The sequence below is a fragment of the Amblyomma maculatum genome, chromosome 5, assembly GCF_055883805.1.
Source record: "Amblyomma maculatum isolate TAMU_Amacu chromosome 5, ASM5588380v1, whole genome shotgun sequence".
Classification (NCBI taxonomy): domain Eukaryota; kingdom Metazoa; phylum Arthropoda; class Arachnida; order Ixodida; family Ixodidae; genus Amblyomma; species Amblyomma maculatum.
Window position 1 is genome coordinate 18,813,438 of NC_139348.1, and position 26,626 is coordinate 18,840,063.

At 43.8% G+C, this 26,626-nt stretch overlaps 1 long non-coding RNA gene across 1 annotated transcript in view; it reads left to right on the forward strand.

The window, feature by feature from the left end:
• LOC146187830 (uncharacterized) overlaps nucleotides 1–14,825 on the forward strand; it is a 53,290-nt gene extending 38,465 nt beyond the window's left edge. Inside the window, exon 3 of the long non-coding RNA XR_014707154.1 lies at nucleotides 14,682–14,825. This is a non-coding gene — a long non-coding RNA (uncharacterized LOC146187830). The remainder of the gene's footprint in view (nucleotides 1–14,681) is intronic.
• The last annotated feature ends 11,801 nt before the right edge of the window (nucleotides 14,826–26,626 follow it).

The following is a 26,626-nucleotide window of genomic DNA, read 5'->3' on the forward strand; positions in this document are numbered from 1 at the left end:
CGAACGCACCTAGAACGAAAAGAACAGTTTCTTTGCCCAAGCGCGCGATCGCTTTATTACCGTCATAGACTATCACGTCGCTTTAAACTTGCTCTGTCGCGCTTGAAGTAAACATCATCGAGTTCAAGTTCCAAACGCCGCACTGACTTGTGCTGTGCAGTGCCTATCGTCGTCTTGATGAACTTCAATCTGCAACGCTGCCTCATATTACTTGGCTGAATACGCTATACAAATACGCTACCTCCGCGAGTTCAGGCAAAGTCCACGATTGCCGACGCGTATAGTGTCACAACGGCAGGAGGCAAACTCAGACATTCGAATCGATGCTGTGCAGGTTCTGTAGTGTTCTCAGAGGATCCTTTGGAGCTGACAATAAACCTGCCAGCGAAAATCACCAGTGAAGCTAATTTACTTGGGTCACTCGTCATACTTTATTGGAAAATAAATACCGCAATGCTGTAGGTCTGTTTTGAGCACGGGCCAAATTGCTTTTGATTTCTTTTATTCACAATTATAGCAGTTGAGGGTATTCAAAATTTTAGAAATTCGGCTTCAAATTTATTTCAATTACATAGCAAATACTTCTAATAATACATTAAGAAGTGCATCTAAATGGTCTACCAGTTTCCAGATTTGTATGGATCAGAAGAAAAACGCATAGCTTTCTTTTTTCTTAATCAAAGCTGAAAAATGTTAATGGACAGCTGAAATATTTAATTTCTTTTTACAGTGATGCATATGATGCTCAAATGCAAAAACTACAGCTTGAAATTTGCTTACTGCTGTAAAAGATATACAATAAATTTTTATTTTGTTTGTGCTTAAACAACGAAATGATCCCCTAATAAAAAAAAAGCTATATGCATTTTTTTTATAGTTTCTGTAAAGTGCAGCGGTGGTGTAGCGGTAGAACATCCACCACACATTCAAGAGGACCGGGGCTCCAATCCCGGTGCCGCGCAATTCTCCACCGGATAAAAAAAAATCCGCGTGTCGATGAAATTGCATAAACAGGTCTGGGGTGCGACCTGATGCCGGTTAACACCTCCGGCAACGCACTCACTCACCAGAACAGGAGTTGGCCACCCTGGCGCAGTAATTGGCCGCAACCACTCAAGACTAGTTGCATAAAACCCCTGCCCTCAGTCATCAGCGGCTGCGGAACAACTGACCCTAGCGGCAGTCAGACCTGGGACGCAGCAGGGGGTGCTAAGAATTCCTGGCTCCGCTGGACAGGCTGCCATTGGGAGCTAACCCTGGCAACGTTTAATGCTAGAACCCTAACTAGTGAAGCTAGTTTAGCAGGGTATGAAATGGGATGTCATAGGGCTTAGTAAGGTTAGGAGGCCGAATGAGGCATACACTGTACTGAAGGATGGGCATGTACTGTGTTATCGAGGTTTACCGTAGAAGCGAGAACTAGGCGTAGGTTTCCTTGTCAATAAGTATATAGCGGGTAATATAGATGAATTAAGAGGGTGGCAGGCATTGTAATTAGCCTTAATAAGCGTTATAAACTGAAGGTTGTACAGGCCTATACACCCACATGTAGTTATGACCACGCAGTTCTAAGAAGATGTAGAATCGGCAATGCGAAATGTAAACGCAGTATACTGTACTAATGGGCGACTTCAGGGCCAAGGTAGGGAAAAAGCAGGCAGGAGACCAGGCAGTAGGTGACTATGGCATTGGTTCTAGGAATAGCAGGGGGGAGTTACTAGTTGAGTTTGCAGAGCGTAATAACTTAAGAATTATGAATACCTTCTTCAGCAAACGGAAGAACCGGAAATGGACATGAACAAGTCCTAGCGGGGAGACTAAAATTGATATTTACGTCATACTGTGTTCATACCCCGCCATCATGCAAGGTGTAGAGGTAATCGGGAAAGTGCGATGCAGTGACCACAGGATGTTGAGGTCCCGAATTAGCAGAAATCTAAAGAAGGAATGAAGAGATTAGTAAGAAAGAAACCCACCAACGAATCAGCGGTGAGGAGGAGGGCAGAAAAGTTCAGGATCTCGCTACAGAACAGATATTCAGCTCTACCCGAGGATCGGGACATTGCCCTAGAAGCAATTAACAATAATTTCAGAGATATCATTACTGAGTGCGCTGTAGAAGTAGGCGGTAGGATAGTTAGAGAGGATACCGGTAAGCTGTCTAAGGAAGCGAAAGATTTGATTAAGAAACGCCAGAGCATAAAAGCTTCCAATCCAACGGACCAGATAAAATTGGCCGAAATATTAAAGCTAATCAATAAGCGCATGTTGGCCGATATAACTAAGTATAAAAAGGAAAAAATTGAGCATGCTGTAAAGAACGGGGGAAGCCTTAAAGCGGTAAAGAAGAAATTGGGCATCAGCAAAAACCATATGTATGCGATAAGGGACAAGGCGAGTAACGTCATCACGAATATTTACAAGGTAATCAAATTAGATGAAGAGTTTTATGCAGACCTCTACAGTAGTCAAAGTATTCAGGACCGTAATGAGATTGGCGGTAGGGAAAAACAGTCAGACGTTTCACCAGTGACGAAGGACGAGGTCAAGAAAGCATTAGAAACTATGAAAAGGGGGAAATCAGCTGGAGAGCATCCGATAACTACAGATTTGTTAAGGATGGAGGGGATATCGTGATAGATAAACTGGCCACCCTGTATACGCAGTGCTTGGTGTCATCGACGGTACCGGAACCATGGAAGAATGGAAACATTCACATTCATAAGAAAGGCGACTATAAGTAGGTTAAAAATTACAGACCAATCAGCTTACTGTCTGTTACGTATAAGGTATTTACTAAGGTAATCGCTAATAGAATCAGGACAACCTTAGACTGCAATCAAGCAAAGGATCAAGCAGGTTTCCGGAAACGGTACTCTACTGTCGATCATATCCATACTATCAGCCAGGTGATATAAAAATGCTCGGAATATAACCAGCCCTCATACATAGCATTCGTTGATTACGAAAAAGCATTTGACTCAGTTGAAACCTCGGCGGTGCTGCAGGCATTGCGAAATCAGGGGGTAGACGAGCCGTACGTGAAAGTGCTGGAAGATATATATAGTGGCTGCACAGCAACCATAGTTCTGCATAAAGAAAGTAATAAAATTCCCATAAAGAAAGGTGCTAGGCAAGGAGACACGATCTCCCCAGTACTATTCACAGCTTGCTTAGAGGAAGTATTCAGAGACGTGGAATGGGAGCAGCCAGGGATGAGGGTTGATGGAAAATACTTCAGTAATCTGCGATTCGCTGAAGACATTGCCTTGCTAAGTAACTCAGGGGATGAACTGCATATAATGATGAATGGCGTAGACAGGAAAAGTAGAACGGTAGGCTTGAAAATCATTATGCAGAAGACTAAGGTAATGTTCAACTGCCTCTGGAAGGAACAACAGTTTACGTTAGGTAGCGACGCACTGGAAGTAGTATGTGAATATGCCTACTTAGAACTGGTAGTAACCGCAGATCCGGACCATGAAAAGGAAATAACGAGAAGAATAAGGTTGGGATGGTGCGCATTTGGCAAGCACCCGCAGATTATGACCAGCAGCTTTCCGGTATCGCTCAAGAGAAAAGTATACAACATTGCATCTTACCTGTATTCACCTATGGGGCTGAAATGTGGAGGCTAACCAAGAGGGCTCTACTTAAGTTGAGGACAACTCAAACTGCTATGGAACGAAAAATTGTAGTGGTAGCAATAAGAGATAGGAAGCGTGCAGAGTTGGTCAGAGAAATAACTCAAGTTACTCACATTCTAGCGGAAATTAAGAAGAAGAAATGGGCATGGGCAGGAGATGTAGTGCGAAGACAGGATAACCGATGGTCGCTTAGGGTAACAAACTGGATTCCAAGGGAAGGAAAGCGTATAAGGGGGCGGCAGAAAGTTCGGTGGGCGGATGAGGTTAAGAAGTTCGCAGGGGTCAAGTGGATGCAGCTAGCACAAAACCGGGTCAACTGAAGAAATATAGGACAGGCCTTCCCCCTGCAGTGGGTATAGTCAGGATGATGATGATGATGTATGAAATAATAGAGAAGTATGCAGGAGCCGATGTGGGGCTTGAAGGAACCATGAAGAAACAAGCAGGACTTCTAGTATGACGCACAGGATTTGTATATAGGTCATTTTCTCATTAATAGATTCCATTAACTACGGTATATCACATGTGGGACATTCATTAGGAGTTTTCGAAGTTGTTACCAGGCCCTGTGTACCATGATATAGGAGTTTGATGCTCTCATAACCATCAGGATTTGCTCATGCAAGGTTGTAACGGCAAAGTGTGCTATACACATGAGGTTGCAAAATAGGATCAAGATTCAAAAGCAACAAAGCATTTTTCAAATTTATTTTTCATTATCGACCTCTACATGGGCTCCCGTGGCGTATGTATTAGTTATACAAGCACCAATCGCTGCACGTGTTCCTGCATTTTCTTGCATGTTCATATCTCCACCTGATGACGAGCCTGCAACGCGAAAGTGCAGGGAATAAATTCGCCTTTCCACAGGAACGTAGCAACTATGCACGAGCATAACTCAAAACACGTCGCTTCCCGCCGAACTATTCATCGATCGCTGCATATCAACAGCGATGCGATGTTTATTTAGGGTTTGTATATGCAAAAGGCGTAGCGAGAACTGAAATATTGCCGCCGGTGCTCCGCTAGCAACATGCGAAGCTGAAAAAAAACTATCACATGTGGCGCCACACGAGATATCTCTGTAGCAGTAAAAAAAAAAAACGCGCCCTAACACGATGAAAAAATACTCGCCACGTATTCGTATTTTCCCAGATGTAGATGTGAAATTGTGATGCGTTTGAAGGATGAATGATATTGTTTATCCCTTGTCATATAAAAAAGGTTCCGCCTGTTTACAGGGCAATCGTCGAATGAGGACTGCAGTCGAGGAAAGGATACAAAGTGCGAAACAGCATCGCACTGTGTACAGATCGCATGCAGACACTCACGAATGCATGGACGGAGAACAAAAGAAAACAAAACACAGCCTCCGCCTTTGCCCACGATGTACATTGGTGGCACTTGGACCCCACCGGCCGTTAACCGAGCGGGGATCAAAAGAACCGCTTCCGCACACGCGCTTGTCCCCCAGACAGTGCGGAAGTGGGCCCAAATACCAACGTCTTTCTCGCCCTCCTACTTTTCGGTGAACCCTCGATGCCGCCGCTTACAGGGGTCACGGAACGTGACGATTCCATCACAGGGACAAAGCGGCACACGGCATCCGAGCGGCGCACAGCGCTCACAGACTTTTAGATCCAAAGCCGGGACCCGTCTTTCTGTCGCTTTCTCTCGAGAAGCGCTGTACACATGCACTCCCGATGTACGATCCCGCAAATTTTTCCGATGGAGTGTGCTTAAACAAATGACCCCAGCGATCTCTCCATTAGGGTCCAAGTAGCCAGCCGCGGTGAGCGACAAAATGCGAACGTCCATGGAACTCGTCCCATTAAGGCGCCCGCCTATTTTTTCACACTTCAATGGGTCCGCGCCGGCTCCGCTCGACGACCTGACAATACACCTTTTCTCCCCCCTTTCGGACCCACCATCTCTGACGACCGGCTGGGTGCGTCCGCTCGAAAAAACGCAGTACACACACACACACACACACACACACACACACACACACACACACACACACACACACACACACACACACACACACACACACACACACACACACACACACACACACACACACACACACACACACACACACACACACACACACACACACACACACACACACACACACACACACACACACACACACACACAGGCACGCACGCACGCACATACACACACACTCAAACACGCGCGCACGCACACACACGCACGCACACACGCACACACATGTACGCATACACGCACACACACGCACTCACGCACACACACACGCACGCACACACACACACACGTACATGCACACACACACACGAACGCTAACAAAGGCTCAAACCAGCAAAAAACGAGGAGAGCGGACTAGCGCTTCGGCGCTCTCTCCTCCCGCGCAGCGGCCGAGTATTCTAACTGACGCCTGGATATTTAAAAGATCTAACCTGAGGCATTGTTTGTTGCTGATGCATTAAAGACAGACTCGCTGGATCATTTATACTGAAAACAAGGACGAAATCACATTTAACGTGAGTCGCAAGCCACACAACTAATTCTCAATAGAGTTAATTGGTTAAGGTACGATTGCAAGCGGTCATAAAGGAATTGGATAATTGATGCAGCCGCAAAGAACGCGATATAAAAATAAAAAAAAATATCATCAGGGAATTTAAAAGCGAACGTGAGAGTACTGTTCCTTGAGAACTCCCCTGTAGTGCTCGTACCTGCAAGTTATTATAATGCGCAGAAAACCTCGCGGTTTTGATTGAGTGCAGATATTCATGGTACTGAATAATGTGAAAACTGAAGTGTGCAGTTTTGCAAAAAAAGAAAGCTGTGTTCATCGCAATCATAAGCTTTGCCTATATCTAATGTTAGCGCCTGTGGTGTACGTGTCTTCCTTCTGTGTTTCCTGTCCTTGGCGCTAACAAGATGAAATTTGAGAGTGATCGCCAAATAGCCCAACAATTAACTCTTTTAGCAAGGCAGTGCGCATAATTTTGGCGCCACCCAAAGAAAACTCGACTCTCGGAGTCGGTATGTGCATTCGAGATGGAACATTTAGGACGGAATCCGATTCGGCTAGGGATGAAGTTATTATCTTGGTTGATGAAGTCCGAAATACGTAGTATTATGATCCTTTCAATTATTTCTACAATGTTTATGTTCATAAAATTGGTCTAATATTATCCGTACGATAAGCACCACCATTGTTTTTAATTAAGAGAATCACTTCGGCAAATTCCTTTCTGGTGTATCCGCATTTTTGAGGAAGCAGTTTCCTAGTTCTAATAAAAAGTCAGGAGACTACTCAAAGAGCATCGATATCATTTTCGAAGTTGCATTACTAAGTGACAGGAGCAGCAGCTTGCAATCTCATCACTATAGGATAAAGCTCAGAAAGCGTAATTTGAGCGTCATAATTAACTCGATTATTTGGCACTATAGACATTGAGAGTGAAAGAAGTGCAGACGAGAATTGCTTCTCCAGTCTTTTGGCAATTGTTTCGGTTGTGTTCATTGCTTCACCAGGAGTCAAAACAAGAGACGGCAGATTTTGTGAAGCCGAAATCTTTCTGTGACCGTAAAACCCGTAAAGGCCCCCTTCACGCGCCAAAAGTATACCGGCAAAGTGGAGGGAGGGCGTTATGTCGGAACGGCACGGAGCTTCAAAATGGCGGCTATAAATATTTCACACCAGAAAAAGCAATAGAGTAAAGTGCACAAGGATGAATTTTTTTTCCCTTCATCAGTGTTATCAGGTTTGAGGTCTGGTCGAGATGTCGACGCGCCTACGCCATCAGTGTCACTAGTCTGCGGAAGTTTTCTCTCGGCGTGCCATTCCAATATGTTGCCAATCCTTTTATTTGGTGACTTTCGGCGCGAGATCACGCCCAGAAAGCTGCCATGTGCTATTTGGCTCGTGTGCATCGGATGTCTCGCTCGCGGACATTATACGACGTCCGCCTTTGGGCATGAGCGCATCCCGCCGAGTAGGGGTGGTAGGTGTGCTGCTTTTGTTTGTGATCTTTTGTATCTAAGCAGAAGTTTAGGCTAGTTGGTGGAGGTTCATAGTGAAAAATTGCGCGAACTTAAACTCAAGATCGAGACGAGAAAGAAACACCACAAGCTGTGACTCTGAACTGGTTGTAATGAAGAAAACGAACAAATATAAAGTGCAACCTGCACACCTCACATCCACGCCATGTGTGACCTTGCGCTCATGTGGGTGTGACGTGTGGAGGAAGCACATTATACTTGCTTGTTTTGTTCATTAAAATTTCAGTTGATAGTCACTACTCGTGATGCTTCCGAGTCAAAAACTACAGAACATTGCTAAAATACGACAAAATATCCTGTTGTTCTGTCTTAACCATCAGATTTTTCTGTAATTCTGTAGTACTTTTCTGCAGTATATTTCTGTTGTCAGTAGTTCTTTAGCACTTTTTTGTTGTAACTACAGAAATTTCCTATGTTACTACAGAATGTCCTGTTGTCACAACAAGTTTCCCGTCAAAAACCGCGCAAAAATTTTGTCGTAACATCAGAAACGTTTTTGTAGCTTTTCCGACTGGGTTCCTTCTTGTCTCTGTCTTGTGTTTAGGTTTGCGCTGTTTGCCAATATGTTTTGTAGAGCTCAGTGTACAGTACTCACGGATTGAAATAGGACGCTCGGAGCGCGTGGCCGTCGCTGCATGCAAGGCAGTGTGGTGAACAACAGGCCGGCTTATTTGCGACCGGAAGGAGCAGTTCTGGTTTTTAGATGTTCTCCCCCTCACCCTATACCACAATGCAGCACCTCGGTTCCATGAGCATCTACGGGTGGCGCTGCATGCAGCGACGGCCACGCGCTCCGAGTGTCCTATTTCAATCCGTGAGTACTGTACCTTGACTTCCCACTCTTTGTGACCCTATCCCGTGGACAGCGCTAGAAACACAGCGTTACTCCGGAGTAGGGCGTGCTTACAGAGTCATTATTCATATTGATTCTTGTTTTTTAGCCGTCCCAGGGAGAGGTTAGTTGGCTCTTTTGCTGGAGGAAGATGGCAATTAATATCTATTTTGTTAACTTGGGGTCTTGTTTTCTGAAACGAGAGCCTCCTTGCGGAGGTAAGGTGCTCGCTCCACCACTCTGAAAACGTGAATGCCGCCATTCTTGATCGGAGTCCGCAGCTTGAGGGCAACTGTACCCACCGAGGTGGTTGACTGGTCTCAAACGCACAGTAAAAGCCACAATATTTACTCGGGTTTAAGAAGTGCTGTCAAGAGAACAGAGGCGCATCCCTGAAAAACAAAGTGCACACAATAGTGTAGAGGACATCTGTTAAGGAATAAAAAAGGGGAAAGAGTTGCATGGAAGAAATGCTGACAGGAACATATAGTGCATTACTACCTTAAATAACAGTTTTACGCTTATGCTGCAAAACGTTGTCACTTGTTTTCGGAAAAGTAACAGATGATTTAGTGGGTAAAAACGCGCGATTTCAAACCTCACAGTTTTCTTGTGGCAAAGGACAGAACAGAAACACAAATTCGCAGGAGCTGTCTCTGTTAAACCGGTTATAGCGCGAAAGCACGTGCTTTTTGAGTGATGGCCCGGAACAAATATTAGAAATGTCCGTGGCCAAATTTGGAAGTCACAACTGTGTCGGGGGCTATCAGTTATGGCTGAATATGAAGTTTGTCGCAAATTGATCAAAACCAAATTTCAGCGGTGGGTGGACCAAATTTTGTTGCGTCCTTCGCAAGGTTTGGAGATAACAATGCATTTCGCTTCGTCGTGGGCCAAATAGGATGGGCAGCATTTTTAGAATTTTGGTCGAAATCGGCCGAAGCCGTATGCGGTGTGCACGAAACAAGACAGTTTAGAAACCCAGGTTGCTATTGCAACGCAGTATGGCAGAGGGATTATCTGTCCAGCCTTCATATCCCCGCTTTTTCAAATCTCTTTGTCCCTCTCCCATTGACCACAAACCATCTTGACTGCGCCCCCTAAACACGTTTCTTCACTCCTCACTCCTAGAAACATTGGTCAGGGTTGGGAGGGACACCCGATCATATTTGGGCTTGCTGGGCGAAATTCGGGGGTTAGCTGTGCCAAATTTGGAGGTCATCAACGTGTTCCCTGCAGTCGAGCTATGTTGAACATTGATTTTAATCCAATCGGCTGAGGTCAAATTTGACAGTATATGTCGATCTATATTGGAGGTGTCCAACACGTTGGTGTAGCCTACATGGTGAGGTGGCCCTAGCTGAATTTGGAAGTCACCATCGTGTTCGCCGTAGTCAGTAAGTTTAGTCATCGGTTCTGGTTCAGATCAGCAAGGGTAGGATTTCGGCGCTGGCAGGGCCAAATTTCATGGCACGCGGCCAAACCTAGATGTCTCCATTGTGTTTGTAGTGCTGGCATTAGTTAGGACACTGATTAGTATTCAAATAGGCCGAGGCCAGATTTTCTTTATATTGCAATTAGTTTGAATTATCTGCGCGAGGTCACGTGCTTGCGACCTCACGAAGCAATTTTGCTCCTCAGAAAAATGGCGTGCACACGTACACACACAGACACGTACACACACAAACACACAAAAAAGAAAAAAGACAGACAAGATTCTTGATCCGTGGTGGTGACCTTTAGTGCTTTCGAAATGAAACAGTACTGGAAAGCGATATACATAACCATACATATCAATGGTGATCTATTATAAGGTGGCACCAAATTGTTGCTAATTACAATAGTAATATTTCAGACCGATAAATACAATATATAAGTGCTAATTGTAGAGGTGTCGTAATAGCCTCCTCTGAAATGTTCAATTTGTCACAAAACTGCACCATTGGATGTAAACGCAATGCAGCTCTCCGGTGTGCGTATAAGCATCAGCCAAAGTTAAAGTCAGCCGTGAATATAAATGCGCAAATAAATTCGATTGAGAAAGATGAATGAATAAGTGTAGATGAGTCTAAATGACAGTGCGTATGAGTTGTGAGTGGAAATTACTGAATCGAGAAGTGTGGTGAAACGAAAAGGATAAGCTGAGATCAGCCGTGAGTGGAAATGATTAAGTCAAGATGAGTCGTGAGTTGAAATAAATCAGTCTGAAAGAGTCAGGAGTTGACAACAGTGAGCTCAATGATTCCTGGGTTGAAATTAGTGGTTCCAGGTTAGTCTAAGTTCAGATGAGTCGAAATGATTGAATTCACATGAGTCTTGAGTCGAAATAAGTGAGCACAGATGAGTCGTCAGTCAAAATGAGTTGGTCGAGATTGGTGAGTTTGGATGAGTCGAAATGATTGACTTCAGATGAGTCGTGAGTTAAAATGAGTTAATCCAGATGAGTTATGAGCAGAAATTGGAGTCCAGATGGATGAGCAAATGATTTGAAATGAGTGATTTCAAAGGAGTCGCGAGCTTAAATGATTGAGTCCAGAAGAGTCTGAGTTCAGATGAGTCGTGAGTCTAAATGAGTGAGCCCAGATGAGTTTGTCAGACTCAGATGAATCATGAGTTTAAATGAGTGAGTGAGCCCATATTAGTTATGAGTCTGAGTGAGCCCTAGTGAGTCGCCATGCTGCGTGAGTTTGAGTTTATGGGCGTGCACCGAGTGAGTCGTCAACCTGAGTGTGTTCGAGTTCATGAGTGTGAATGAGCCCAGCGCTAGTGAGCTAGAGTGAGAGTGAGAGTGAGCCCACAGTTTGACCAAATTTTTCTTAGTGAGCCTAAGTGAGCACAGGTAACAAGCGACAATTGCTAAAACTTTCAAGAATCAACTTAAACACGTCTGCATTTAATTGGATCAAATATTGCCTTAATAACCGCTCCCAGTTCTCGCTAACAATTACTCGTCCAGTTTTATTCCTGTTCTCACCGGTGTACCCCAAGGTACCGTATTAGTCCTCTTTTATTTATATATATTAGTGACCTATCCAGCTACATCTCTTCTAATGTCCGCCTTTTTTCTGATAATTGTGTTAGTTACCATCCCATACAAATTCCTAATGATAATTTGGCTCTTCAGGCCAGATCTGGTATAAGTTGAGGAATGGTGTCGAGATTGGTTATTGACCCCTAATGTTAATAAAACGGCACTAATTACGTTCCACAGTTGCCACCATTATTCTTCGCACAACTACTTATAAATAAAACTACTATTTCCTCGGTATTCTTAAAATATCTTAGGTGTCACAATTTCCAGCCATTATACATGGCATTCTCACATTACATCCGTTACTAATGATGCTAACCGCACACAACTACCTTCGACGTAGCCTTGCTCAGGCACCATCTTCCGTAAAATAGCTAGCTTGTGTAACTCTTGTAAGGCCCAAATCGGAGTACGCATGCGCATTGTGGGACCCGCATCTTCAAAATCTGATATCTATGCCATTGAACTAATCCAAAACCGTGCAACTAGATTTTTCGTCTGTGACTATTATCGCGATACAAGCATCACTAATCTAAAAGGTAATACCGGTCTACCAAGCTTACAAGCGCGCCTTAAAATATTTAGACTCTTTATTTCGTAAATTTTATTGTGCCTCATCACCTAGCCCTGCAATCATCACGTCGATTCACCGGACATCCAATCGCATCAGCAATTCATTAACCGTTCATTCGCCACATAGCCCCCTAACGACAATGCACCTCAAATCATTTTTTTAATTACTGCGATCGGTTGGAACGATCTTCCAGCTGACATTGTCGTTCATTCTAATGCAGGCCATTTAAAACCGCCATTGAAAATATTTTCTTTTAATCGCGATAATCCTGTCAAGCCTATTCCTCATGTAAAACCTCGTACTCTTGAGGTCTTTAAAGTATTGGAAATAAATAAATAAATAAATAAATAAATAAATAAATAAATAAATAAATAAATAAATAAATAAATAAATAAATAAATAAATAAATAAATAAATAAATAAATAAATAAATAAAAACATACAATAATGCTTCCAATCTGGACGTACAAACAGCGACGTCTAGGTCTAAGCTTATGCAATGCGCTAGGAGAGAATATAAAAGGAGTTTTCACCCCTCAACATGAACGCTTCTTTGCCACACCAACTGCCCATTCATCTTTGACAAGCTAAAGATCAACTTCGATTAACAGGGTATAACAAAAGTACACCTCAAAATGCACCACAAACACCGCACGGAATGTGGGCCAGATAGAGCCAGAACTCTGGAAGACCTCTTTCGTAATAACAAATTGGGGGTGCATGTGCGCGGCTGCCTGTGTCAGAGACAAAATAATAGAGGCCGCTACAAACCAATAGGGCAACCTACTTATGAGCGGGGAGGCTACCACGACTCATACAAGCACGGTGGATGAGGCCGCCATAGAAGTAGCACAATTTTCGGCAAAAACATCGTCAGCGATCCCAAACAGCAGTCAACCAATCAATGATTACACCGTGGGACACGTTGCCTCACATGTAGAGTGAACATTGTGTAACATCCAAAAAGGTAGGCAAACTGGCATAGTATGGAGTCTTGCTCACGCCTCTCTTCCTGAAAACGATGCTGCCCATAAACTAGCGCGAGGTCTTACTTTTCCATCTGGTCGCTCTGACCAGTCGAGCGTTTCACGAACAAAGACAGGCTGGTCAAGTGTAGAGAAATGTGGCTGCACTACAGCCTTGCCCGGCTAAATTACTCAGCTGCGCATAAACCACTAAAAACAGGCATCGGTTTGGAGGCGACTGCAAAACAACTGATTTCCAAAACCCAAAATATGTAGCTTCTCTTATGAAGATGAATACTCTGAGATATGCAAAATATGTAACGAATGAACCTATCTAAATCATATGATCAGAAACTGCTGTGCTTCAGAAGAGAGTCATTCATTAAAACCATGAACACTAGGATGCACTACTCTAGAGCTCCGACCCGTAGACTCAACTCCATCTGATCCGACTGGCCAAAGACGCCGCAGAAGCTCAACGGCTAACGGTCATTGTTTAGGCGGGGTGTTTCCTGTAAGCACCCTTTACCGGTCGGACAATAAAGTTTTTTCCTCCGTCCGCAAGGGGTGACACGTATCTCTAAGCGCAAATATGGTTTACAGAAATGGTAATAGATGAGCCTTGAATGATGAAATTTAATATACTCCTATTTCTGTCTGGAATATGTGATTTTTGTACTTCAACCATGGTTATACCCGTGGTTTATTTTGTAGCATAACTCACATACGTTTAAAGCCGTGCTTTTATTATTTATGTAAAAAAATGAATTTGTGTCATATCATATGAATGCTTTCTTCTGATTTTTGTATTTGGTGGTGACACCTGTCATCGGGGTGGCGTGGCCTCTTCAGGCAGTGTATGCCTTTGCCCTGTCACGTCAGACAACCTTTTAGCGTTCTTGGAAATAAATTTGGAAAATAAAATTAGTCTGGCTCGAGCTACTTGCGCACTAAGCTGTGATGAGGTCTAAGTGATCGCGTTCGCGAGAGGTGTGCTCGAGCTGGTTATGTGTTGGGCGACTGAAACTCGGCCTCCATACGGTCCCCTCTACTTTTCAAATGCAGTTCATCTTGTCCCTTACATTGTTCATGTTCACATTCTAAATCAGTACAAATACTTCATTTTGGAAACCGGTAACTGGGAGCAAGTGCTAAAAAAACAGACTGTACATATTTATGTTGCCACTCAATGGCCTCTAGGACAGACACAGTTATCTTGTCAATACGAATAGTATGGCATTCTACCCCAGCATTGATTTCCAGCATATATAAATAACCAAATGTGCAACTGACTCCTTTAAATAAATCACAATTCCACCTTCTCTTTATTGCTTTAATAAGTATTGCGAATATGTTTCTGTCATGAATATGATGTCAAGCTATTCTTCGGTTGTTTCAGTTAGTGTGTTTACTTCAAGCAATTTGCTCTTGATGTATCTTGTGCCAATGTGCACAGCTTTAATATAAACTGTTGCTTTAGCGAAAGCACTAACCTCATGCAAACTAATAGAGCGATATTCACGCAAGTTATGAACAGTTCAAAAAACAAATACGAAATGTGGTCATGATCTTCCAGCAAAAAGCGCTCCAAGAAAGCGGGCAAGGCGGGAGCGGTTTGAAAGCACTCCTCGCGCCTGCAGGATGGCGATTTCTTCATATTATACAACCCTTCTTTCCCATCTCGGGCCATTCACTCTCCTGGAATGCTTATATGCACCACAACCTTATGTAAGTAATGTTTATATCTTTGAACAACAACACGCCGACAACATTTAGAACAAATTGGAGATTGTTGTTACCGCTAGAACTTGGTGTGACAATGTTTCTTCATGTCGTAGATGCAGCGTGAAAAGCGCATTATCGCGGAGACAGACTATATATAAAAATTAAGCAAGTTTATTCTTAGAAGCAATATTGCCCTTCTCTACAACCACAATCATTCTTGCTGAAAACTGAGTCCACAATTTTTCCCTTAAGGGATGTGGACAACGAAGGAAAGACGCTGTTGCTTGGCCACTTACACATTATCTGTACGTACAAAAAAGATAATTCCGGTAATGCTCACCGCAATTAAGACTTCAATTGCTGCCTGAGGGCATTTGCGAAATAATATTGATACGTGGTAGTGAATATTCTGAAAAGAACAAGTACAGCGATTAGGTTAAACAAAAATTTAATCTTTATCGGGCTGACTTGCGGCGGCACAAAGAAGTGGTAACTCATCGGCGGTGATAGCAGCGTGTAGGCTCGTTGGTAATCAAAATACAAGTGCCCGTTTCACTCGTCAGGGCTCAATTTATTGTCTGGGAAGGCCCATCTAGTCAAACTCACAAAGTATGACTAGAACAACCTGAAAAATTGTGAAAACAGGCACAATCAAGTGGTTGCTATCAGTCTATATGCACCTGGGTGCATCTTGCGCGTCCAAGAAAACGATAAATCCTCGTTTTGGTGGCACAGAGCTCAGTAGAGCAAAATATTTAGATAAGGTCATATGCCAGCAACTGCAATAAGAAACAATTGCAAGGTTTCCGGCAATATTCTGCGTTATGAACAAAAATCCTTAAAGCTACAAGGTGAAGCAAATTTTAGGTCACAAAGAAACTGCATGGCGATGATAAGAAAGCATCAGCGCCATCACGACGTTTTGTAATTTTTTATTATTTATATTGCGGCATTGTTTCTTTTTGTTTGTCAATGGGGTTTAATCTCATAAAGCGGCAATTCATAGAAAGCTTCCGTATTTGAGGGCATTGAAAATTTCTACCATGTGGGTTTCTTTAACATGCACCGATATTTCACAGCTAATGGGTTTGCTTTTCGACCCACTCGTAAGAATTCTTTTGGCCAGATAAACAAATTTTTCGCTCATCACTTGTCTCCCCCGAGACGCGGCTGGGATTCGATCCCGCATACTAGGACACAGCAGTTGAGGGCCCTATCCACTTCATTAACGTTTTGAGGATTTATTTTATTGTCATAAAGTTTTATTAAATATATTTGCTTTTGGTTTTATTCTTTGTCTACTGCTACTATTATTACCGTTATTGATGATACTATTATTGCTTTTTTGTTGTCGTTATATGAATTCAATCATCAGTAATTATCATTATTTATTTTTCATGGCCAACTATATTTCGTTATTCGTAATTGCTTTACAGAAAAAGAAAGGCATAGTATCACACTTTCTCTACATGCACTAGAGACCGTTCCATACGGGAAAGTAAAAATAATTCGCTTTACACACACTTACTCTGATGTCAGCCAAACTTTGATGGCTTCACTTTATGTTCCGATTCTTTGCGTCCGCGTTCTAAGGCGAAAGCCTGCTCATGGTGAAAAGCTCGCGTGGCCGAGATCTGTTCTCAACGCCACAATCAAATTCCTACCACCGGATCACCGGCTGATCGCGCTGACCGGCCACGCCATGCCGGGAACGTGGGAAACATAATTTAGTTCCTGTCTTGCATTCCTGACGCTTTCATGACAATGTAGGAGAACAACGACGACTCCTTCACTACGGCCTGCAGGAGGGAGCGTGACGCACGCCATCTGCCACCGACTATGTAAAACAAGTGTCAACGAGCGTGCGCCATCGCCGCCGAGTAGAGCTGCCCACCTCGAATTCGGCACGGATTCAGCAGCTGTCGTGCGCTGGGTGGTAGTCGCGGTTCCGCCAAATACACAGTACATAGATACAGAAACAACAGCTTTCGCCTTCTCGCTTTTGAAGGGTCTTAAGCGCCTCAAGATCGTTTTGCGTCATCATTTCGAGTGTACAGTATGGCCTCACCGAAATAAATCACCGAAGTTGGTCACACAAGCACTTGACGTCCACTGCGAAAAAGAAAAATATGTAAATACACCTCTCTTCTGGTTGTCGCAAGTTTTGAGCAATATGTGCTGTTTATTATTTCCCACGTGTTCTTTTTCTGTCGTATTTACTAGCCGTATGCCGCAATTTCAGTCGGGCTATCCATAGACGTTTTTTAATGCTTTTACATGCTATTTGGGCTAGGTACAATCCCTTTATCGATTTAGTATGTTTTATCATTTTGTCCAGAACTCCAAAACATTGTGGCCTGTGTCGACTATATGTTACCATATTTTTATAATTTTACTTTTCTGAAATCACTACAGTGTCTCCGGTGATCGCGTAGCATCGCTTTGGCTCCGCCTCCTAAAATATATTTGTATAAGTGTCGAACTTCGAAATAAAATCAGCTGTGAGTCAGCTCCTGTTTCCGTAGTACGGCACTTGTTTAACCTTGCGCATGTAATTTCATTCTGGTATATTAGTCTGCTGTAAGCACCAGGGTCAGTTTCCAATGGCGGCCTGTCCAGCGGAGCCAGAGATTCTTAGCACACCCCGCTGAGTCACAGGTCTGACCGCCTCTGTGATCAGCTGCTCAGCAGCCGTTGGTGACTGGGGGCGGGGTTTTATAGGACTAATCATGGGAGGTAGCAGCCAATTACTGCACCAGAGTGTCCGATTCCTGTTCTGGTGAGGGAGTGGGTTGCCGGAGGTGTTCACCGGGATAAGGTAGCGCCCCAAACCTGTTTATGCATGTCCATCTACAAGCAGATTTTTGTTTGTATTTTTTGATCGAGTGGAGAATTGCGCGGCACCGCGATTCGAACCACGGTCACCTTGCATGCGAGGCAGATGTTCTACCTCTATGTTGCCGCTGCATCCACCTGAAAACTGACCCTGCCAACGTTTAACGCTACAACCCTAGCTAGGGAAGCTAGTTTAGCAGTTCTGCTAGAGGAAATAGAGGATGTCATAGGGCTTAGTGAGGTTTGGAGGCCGAATAAGGCATATACAGTACTGAATGACGGGCATGTACTGTGGTATTGAGGTTTACCGGAGGGGCGAGAACTAGGAGTAGGTTTCCTTGTCAGTAAGTATGTAGCTGGTAATATAAGTGAATTATATGCCATTAGTGAGAGGGTGGCAGGCATCTAATTATAATGAAAGTTGCACAGGCCTACGCATCGACATGTAGTCATGATGACCAGGCAGTTGAAAGCCTCTAGGAAGACGTAAAATCGCAATGCGGAAAGGAAAGACGCAGTATACTGCACTAATGGGTGACCTAAATGCCAAGGTAAAGAAAAAACAGGCAGGAGAGTAGGCAGTTGGTGACTATGGCATTGGCTCTAGGAATAGCAGGGGGGAGTTACTAGTTGAGTGTGCAGAGCGCAATAACTTAAGAATCATGAATACCTTCTTCAGCAAATGAAAGAACCGGAAATGGACATGGAAAGGTCCTAACGGGGAGACTAAAAATGAAATTGGCTTCATACTGTGTTCTAACCCCGCCATTATGCAGGATGTCGAGGCAATTGGGAACGTGCGATGCAGTGACAACAGGATGGTAAGATCCCGATTCTGTCTGACTCTGAAGAGGGAACGAAGCAGATTAGTGAGATTAGAGGTGAGGTTGAGGGCAGAAGATTGCTGGATCTCATTACAGAATAGATATTCAGCTCTAACCGAGGATGACGATATCAGCCGAGAAGCAAAGAACAATAATTTCAGAGATGTCATTACTTAGTGCGCTGTAGAAGTAGGCGGTAGGATAGTTAGAGATGATACCGGTAAGCTGTCTAAGGACACGAAAGATTTCAAGAAAGAACGCCAAAGTATGAAAGTTTCCAATCTAACAGACCAGATAGGGTTGGCAGAGATATAATATCTAATCAATAAGCGCAAAGTGGTCGATATAAGGAAGCATAACATGGAGAAAATTGAGCATGCTGTAAAGACCAGGGAAAGACTTGAACCGATGAATAAGAAATTGGGAATATGCAAAAATCAGATGTATGGGCTAAAGGACAAGGCGGGCAATGTCATCACTAATATGGACAAGATAGTCAAAATATCCGAGGAGTTCCATAATGATCTCTACAGTAGCTAAAGTAGTCTGGACTATAATGAGATCGCCAATAGTGAAGAGCAGTCAGACATTCCGCCAGTGACGAAGGACGAGGTTAAGAAAGCGTTAGAAACTATGAAAAGGGGAAAAGCAGCTTGAGAGGATCAGGTAACTGTAGCTTTGTTGAAGGACAGAGGGGATATCGTGCTAGGAAACCTGGCTACCCTGTATACGCAGTCCCTGGTGTCATCGACCATACCGGAATCATGGAAGAACGCAAACATTATCTTAATTGACAAGAAAGGGAAGCTAAGGACCAGAAAAATTATAGAGCAATCAGCTGACTGTTCACTAACAAAATCTGCAAAAGAATCAGGACAAACTTAGACTGCAATCAAGCAAAAGACCAAGCAAGATTTCTGGAAAGGGTACTCTTGTATCCATCACATCTATGCCATAAACCAGGTGATAGAAAAATGCTCGCAATATAATCAGCCCTTATATATAACATTCAATGATTACGGAAAAGCATTTAACTCTGTAGAAACAAACCCGGTCAAGCAGGCATTGCGAAATTAGGGTGTAGACAAGACGTACGTGAAAGTTCAGGAAGATATATATATATACATAGAGGCTGCACAGCAACCATAGTTCTGCGTGAAGGAAGTAACAAAATTCCTGCAAAGAAAGGTTGAGCAAGGACTCACGATCTCCCCAGTACTACTGACAGCTTGCTTAAAGGAAGTATTCAGAGATTGGATTGGAAGCAGTGAGGGATAAGGGTAGATGGAGAATACCTCAGTAATCTGCGACTGCCTGATGACATTGCCTTGCTAAGTAACTCTGTGGATGAACTGCAAAGAATGATTGATGACCTAGACAGAAAAAGTAGAAAGGTAGGCTTGCAAATCAATGTGTAAAAGACTAGAATAATGTCCAACAGCCTCGGGAAGGAACAGCAGTTTACGTTAGGTAGCGAAGCACTAGAAGAAGTCTGCGAATATGTCTCTTTAGGACAGGTAGTAACCGCAGATCCGGATCATGAAAGGGAAATAACCAGGAGAATAACATTGGAATGAAGAGAATGTGGCAAGCACTCGGAGATTATTACTAGCAGCTTGAGGATATCGCTGAAGAAGATAGTACACAACAGTTGCATCCTACCTGTACTCACCTATGGGGCTGAAGCGTGGAGGCTAACCAAGCTGAAACATGGAGGGTAACGAATAGGGTCTACTTACGTTCAGGACAACGCAGAGAGCTATGGAACGAAAAATGCTAGGGATAACGTTACGAAATAGGAAGCGTGCAGAGTGGGTCAGAGAAATAAATCAAGTTACTGACATTTTAATTGAAGAAGAAATGGGCATGGGCAGGGCATGTAGTGCGAAGAGAGCATAACCGATGGTCGCTTAGAGTAACAAACCAAATTCCAAGCGAAGGAAAGCGTACAAGGGGGTGGTAGAAAGTCTGAACTACTAGCAATCAGAAGAAAAATGCAAGACAAAGGAGACCTAAGTCTGCCTGCACGGACTGCCCATACATGCAGTCGACACTTTTAGGATACTCTGTCTCACATCCAGAGCAATAGGAAGAGCAATGTTACTGTCAACAGGCTTGAAATGTCTGCGCAATAAATCACTAGAATGATAAACAGAGTAACGGCAACAAAGAGAGGAATGAAAGAGGCTGACATTTGCAGTCTTATCCATGCCTTTGAACTAAGTCGATTTACATACTCAGTCCCTTATCTCCGCCTCATTCAATCTGACAAGGAGAAATTAGGCACTCAATAGAAGCACCTACAAGGCTGGGGCTAGGTGTACCCAGAAATACTTCAACCGAAAAACTATCTCACTGGGGATACACAACACTGTAGAGGAGCTGATGACAGCACCCAAGACAGCACTGCTACAAAGACTAACAAACTCTAAAGCAGGCAGACAAATTCTCAACCGCATGGAAATTAATGCCGAACCACTAGCTAACCAAAAGCTGCCAAACGTAACATCTCGCGTGGCAGAATATCAAATACTGCCAGAAACATCCTCGCGGATAATGGACTCGACAGAGAAGTAAAACTCGTATGGACACCCGTCCACTCAGGGAACCGAGTCAGTGAGGCTGTTCACCAACACGCTCGAGGTTTTGTCGGCCGAGCGGTGAGACCTAATGCCGAGGAAGTTGAAATGGAAGGATTGCTCACATACAGCGACCTTACACAACACTTGAAACTCTCTGGGAGAGTATACCCACCACCACACAAATCACTAACAAGACAACAAGAAATTGTTTGGAGGAAACTACAAAGGAATTCCTTCCCCAGCCCTGCGGTTTATACTCACACATATTTCCGCACAGCGTAAGCTCATCATGCACTAAGTGCGGAGAGGAAGCCGACCTTAATCATATCCTGTGGGATTGCTTCCAAGGCTCTCATAGAAGCTTCCTCATTTGAATCCTGGGAGGAAGTGCTGCATAATGTGAGCCCCGATATACGATTGGGTGCCGTAAACCGCACTGAAGAAGTCGCCGCATGCCACCAGCTAACGGCCACTTGGCTCTTCCACTAAAACCCTGTAGGACTACTCCCGACACTAAAATTTTCTCTCGCTCTCTCTCGGTGGGGGATGAGTTTAAGAATTTCGCAGGGGTCAAGTGGATGCTGATAGCACGGGACCGGGTTAATTGGAGGAGTATGGGAGAGGCTTTCGCCCTGCGGTAGGTATAATCAGGCTGATGATGATGGTATGCACCGTCGTTTTTTAACGCCTTTTCTCGTCGTTTTGGCTTGGTTCTGCTATTCTTATCGGTTGTGCATCTGTTTCATTTTTATTTTTTATCTGTTTCTAAATTTTTTTCTGACATCACTACAATTTCTTCGGTGATCACGTATCATCTACTTGGTTCCACTCTATTAATACATCTTTATATGTGTTGTGCTCGGAAATAAAATTTCGGTTTCAGTCAGGGCCTGTTTCCGTCCTTCTTACCGTGTTCTGACTTGTTCGCAGCGTTGTTCTTATAGGAGTGAATTGTGATGTTTGCAAGTTCAGTGATAACAATTTTTGCAGTATTACCAGAAGAGGCTGTTGATGACCTTAAAACATCAATTTGGAAACAATTAAGATGACTTAATTAAGTTGAAGTGCAATTGGCAAAGGTTTAAAGGCTGTAGCGGGAACATTATTTCGGCAAAGCGCTATGTGTGCCACATCTCACACTCATGTTGAGTGCGGAAACTTCTTAAACATACTCAGCAAGCGTCTGTGTCAGCTCAATTGTAGTGGTTAAAGAAATTTCTGTTCTGCACTCCAGTGCATCATTAATCAAACAAAATAATTATTTTAGGCCCCGCTGAGTAGCCGTAAAGTTCTAAGCTTTCAAAGAGCCTCTTTAGGAAAGGTCAGAAGCATTAACAGTAGACCTCATATCACTCCGGATTGCTGCACGTGGCCAATAAACAGGTGAGGTGTTTGTCTAAGTCTTTTACTACAGAACAGTACACAGAATTGAGCTACAGGTGTTTAACAATTCTTTTCTGCTTTATAAATAAACAGCGTAACAAGAACAGGAGACAAGAACACAAAGCAAAGAGTTTTGAATTTTAACAATGTTTATCTCGATAAACAAATCCCTACATACCAGCATCACCCGTGCTACATACGCAGGACTTCTGAATTACGCGATGCACACGCTTCTGCACACTCCAGAAAATCCCTACATGCTTAACGTCATGACATGGTTTCGTTAGTAGCAGGGAATGTTTGCCAAAGCATTGTTTTAGTAGTCTAGTGGTCGCAACATCTTCGATTATCTCGCGCATAAGCTATTCATTGTTTTTCAAACACTGCAAAGTGCCAGTTCTGCGGCGCGAGGTTCTGGTGGGCAATTTCTCCCACTTATTCCGAACACCTCAACTTTTGATCAATGCTGTTTTTTATGGTCTTTCAATCTTTCTTTCGTCCATTTGCCTGTTTATCTTGTACCCTTACTTCCACATTTCAGCGGTATCAAATACACAACGCTTTCTGTGCATTCCAAAAAGCGCGTCTGGTGGTTTATTTTACAACTTGCTGTTCTATTATCTCTCCAACGTTTACACGTCGGCAGATGCTTTTTTTTTTCCCCGCGCGGTAAAAACAACATTCACTACTGATTTGGGAACAGTGTTTTTTTGTGTGTGTATCTTAGAGCCACAGTCCATCGTACGTATTCCGGCTTTTCGCTGCCTGTGAGTTTATATTTCGCGGTCCGCGAGACACAGAAGAAAGTATGGAGGGTACCAAGCTCCTAAATGGAGTCACACTGGCGACGAAAGCTGCATTGCTGTGCGAATACGTACGATTTCTTCTGCGAATTTGGTAAACAAAGGTTTTCAATCAGTTTTTTAACAGATTTGAATCCGCCGATTAGAACATGAGTGGCATCTTGTTCCCTAGGGTTCATGTGCCCAGAATATATGCCCCTTATTACTTCGGGAGTAATACCGGCTGAAGGAGAGTACGGTTAACGCAATATATCACGTCACGGCTATTCGTACCGAATCAATCACAAAGAACAAGGTACTCGTCGAAGGAAGTACCTAAACACTTTCAGAACCTTTGTTTCAGTGATGGCGTCGAGAACGGCTCTAATTTTCTGAACAAGGTCACTAAGGGCTGATGAAATGCACGATCAAATTTACTCGCCTATTGTCAGGAGGTACACGCTCCCCTCCCAGGGAAGATGGGTGGACTTCAAATACACGAGAAGGAGTTGCAAGAACTCGCCTGTCGACACTGTGCAGAAACTTCTAGAACACGAATGCACCATGTTTATGTACCCTTTCATAGTCACTGCCATCTCTCCCTGGAGTATTGAGTAATAATAAATCTTTCATATCCAGAGAGCATGCTATAAAATGACTGCTGGAATTGTCATGTAATAAGCTTATTACATTGTCTAAAGATTTCGCCTGGAAAGTTCGTCACAAGATTGTAGATTCAGTTTCGCTTTCAAGAACAGGGTGATCGTTTTTTGCCAGGCCCCCCTCGGATACGATAATCCTCTGAGGCTGGTCAGATTTATGTGATTTAAAAAAAAACAACGAATTCCAAAATATTGTCTTCTGCTAGTTTCAAAGGCATGCACTAAGCGGTAGGTATTCAAGTTAACGCGCGCCTTTAAAACAGCTGACCTTGGTTTGCTCCGAAATATGTTGTGACGTAGTGATGCCCGTCGCAGAAGGCAACGCTCGCGGAGAAGAAACATTGGGATAAAGCCACAAACGGTGACTAGCATAACCTGGAACATTGCAGAAACACACGCGCGTTGCCGGAATCTTCGAGACACATGTCTGTGCGTCTTGCGAGACAAAGCTCCGATAAATTTGCGTCTGGCGTCAACGAGCATGAAAAAACAAGGAACACAGGATTGACCCGCATACCAGAATCAGAGGGATAAGGCTGCATGCCGGCAGCTGTCGAAAAAAGAAAAAAATTAAGGTTTGAACGTTTTGCGGGAATAAAGTTCAGTAGTACTTGCGAGCGGGCTAGTTGGCTATACGACTCTGACGACCTCCGGCGCTGCATGGTTATACACAAAAAACAATACACACACAAGAGAATTAAACCAAGATGTTAACACGGATGATGCGCTTGCTACCAACTGCCAGTTTTTGTGGTACGAAGAAGAAGACAGCTTCACACAAAACGTGGGGTTTCAATATAAAGAAGTAAACAAAAGATTCAGAAAAAATGCGAAGAAATTCAGAATGAAAAAATTCAATGAAAATAAAACGAAAATAATGACAAATTAGGTCTAACTTCTCACATTGTCCAAACGAAGAAGTATCACCTTGCTGTTGAGCGCCACCGACGGAACACCCACGCATTCCCCTTCTGCCCTCGAAATCATCTTGAATGCTTCAATACTCTCTCTTTTAAAACTGTCTTTTGCGCCTGCCAGCAGCTTGGTTTCGATGAACCTTGGTAAACAATGGGTGCCCCTCAAGTCCTGTTGATCGTCATCCGTTTTACAACGGGAGCAATGGGTTGACAGGTTTCCTGGAGCAGACAGTGCGGAACACGAGGTTCTGTGTTCCCTTACCCTTTAATTGATGCATCGGCTTGTTTGCCCTACATAGGCCTTCCCACATGTCAGGGGGATCTTGTACACGACACCCGTGCGGCATTTAACAAAGCGTTCCCTGTGCAGTACTCCGCATCCTTCCTTAGTCTCTCTCGTTTCATTCACCTTCCTGCACATACTTTTTAACTTGTTTGGTGCGGACAGCACGACCCTAATTTCGAATCGGCTGGCTATCTTCTTAAGACTGTGTGATATGCCATGTACGTAGGGCAGGACAACAACCTGTCTTCTCTTTTCAGTCTTTTTACGTTCTCTTGTTCGGATTCGCATATTCTTCGAACAGCTTTCAGCCGCAGATATCAGCATGCTCCTCGAATATCTGCTTCGTTTCAACCTCTCAATCTGTATGTTGACACTGTCGCCCACCAAGTGCAGGCGACAGTGTCAACGAAATGGTTTCATCGAATGGGTCAACAAATGGGACAGGCCTTTAAGGATCACCACGAAGCCCCCTCTTCGTTCGAAGCGAAAAACAATTTTATTTCATTTCATTTATACTATTTTTCAGGGCTATATGGCATGTTCTTAATTATGCTTCATGTTGTTTAATATACTTGACCACTCGTCCTACCGGCAGGCCTTTATTGTGTAACCTGCGGAAAGAAACTACGCCCACTCTGTCTGTGACGCGCCTGGCCCTTTCCTTCTCCAGCCCCGTGTGCACGACTCGTATTAGGATTTCTCTGCTCGACGGCCGCACCTGACCGAGTGACGGTGCCACAAGAACTGTTGAGAATGTAGAAATATAGGGAATCGAAGTACGGCTTTCACCGCGCAACTGCTGCGCTGCATTGCTCGAGTGATGGCGAAATTTGAACTTCGGGACGCCGCCGGAGCAATCGCTCCGCTAGCTTCCTCTGTACGTGCGTCGAACTAGTTCCTCCAGGTAGGTTGTTGGTGATATGGAAACATTTTTTGTGTCGTAGGGCAGCCACAACAGCACGCAAAAGGATCGAGGACGAGGCTCACGTGTCCAACTTTGCCGATTCCTTTGCCAGCTTTTCCGCAAAATCTGTTCTCCAACACTCGAAAGATCTCGTTAAGAGACGGTTGGCACGAGCACGCTGTGTGTAAATGAAGAGAGCAATGTTTCCTCTATGCGTTCGCTCAGAAATTTTACCATTTGACAAGCACTGCTTGGAGCGGCATCCAAAGTTGGAGGATTACCCTACGTCTCGACGCCTGCGTGTGATGTGTTTTGCCCACTTTCTGTGCTCATTCGCTGTTTCGTGAACGCTCTGAAGCCAACTAAATAAACAGATACTGAGAGTGTGACGTGCGCATTGGGACTCGCATTTATGAATGCGCCCTAAGAAGCACCTGACTTAACTTGTGAACAACGACCGAGGAAATGTCCAGAGATGACGGCTTTTGTTTGAAAAACATGCCTTGGTGGGAAGCTTACTCACAGATATCCGCAAATTAGTCGATAACCAAAATATGTTTTAAGCGCAATCCAACGGCGCACCTATGGCTAGATCGACGCCACTCACGCGGAACACCCTAT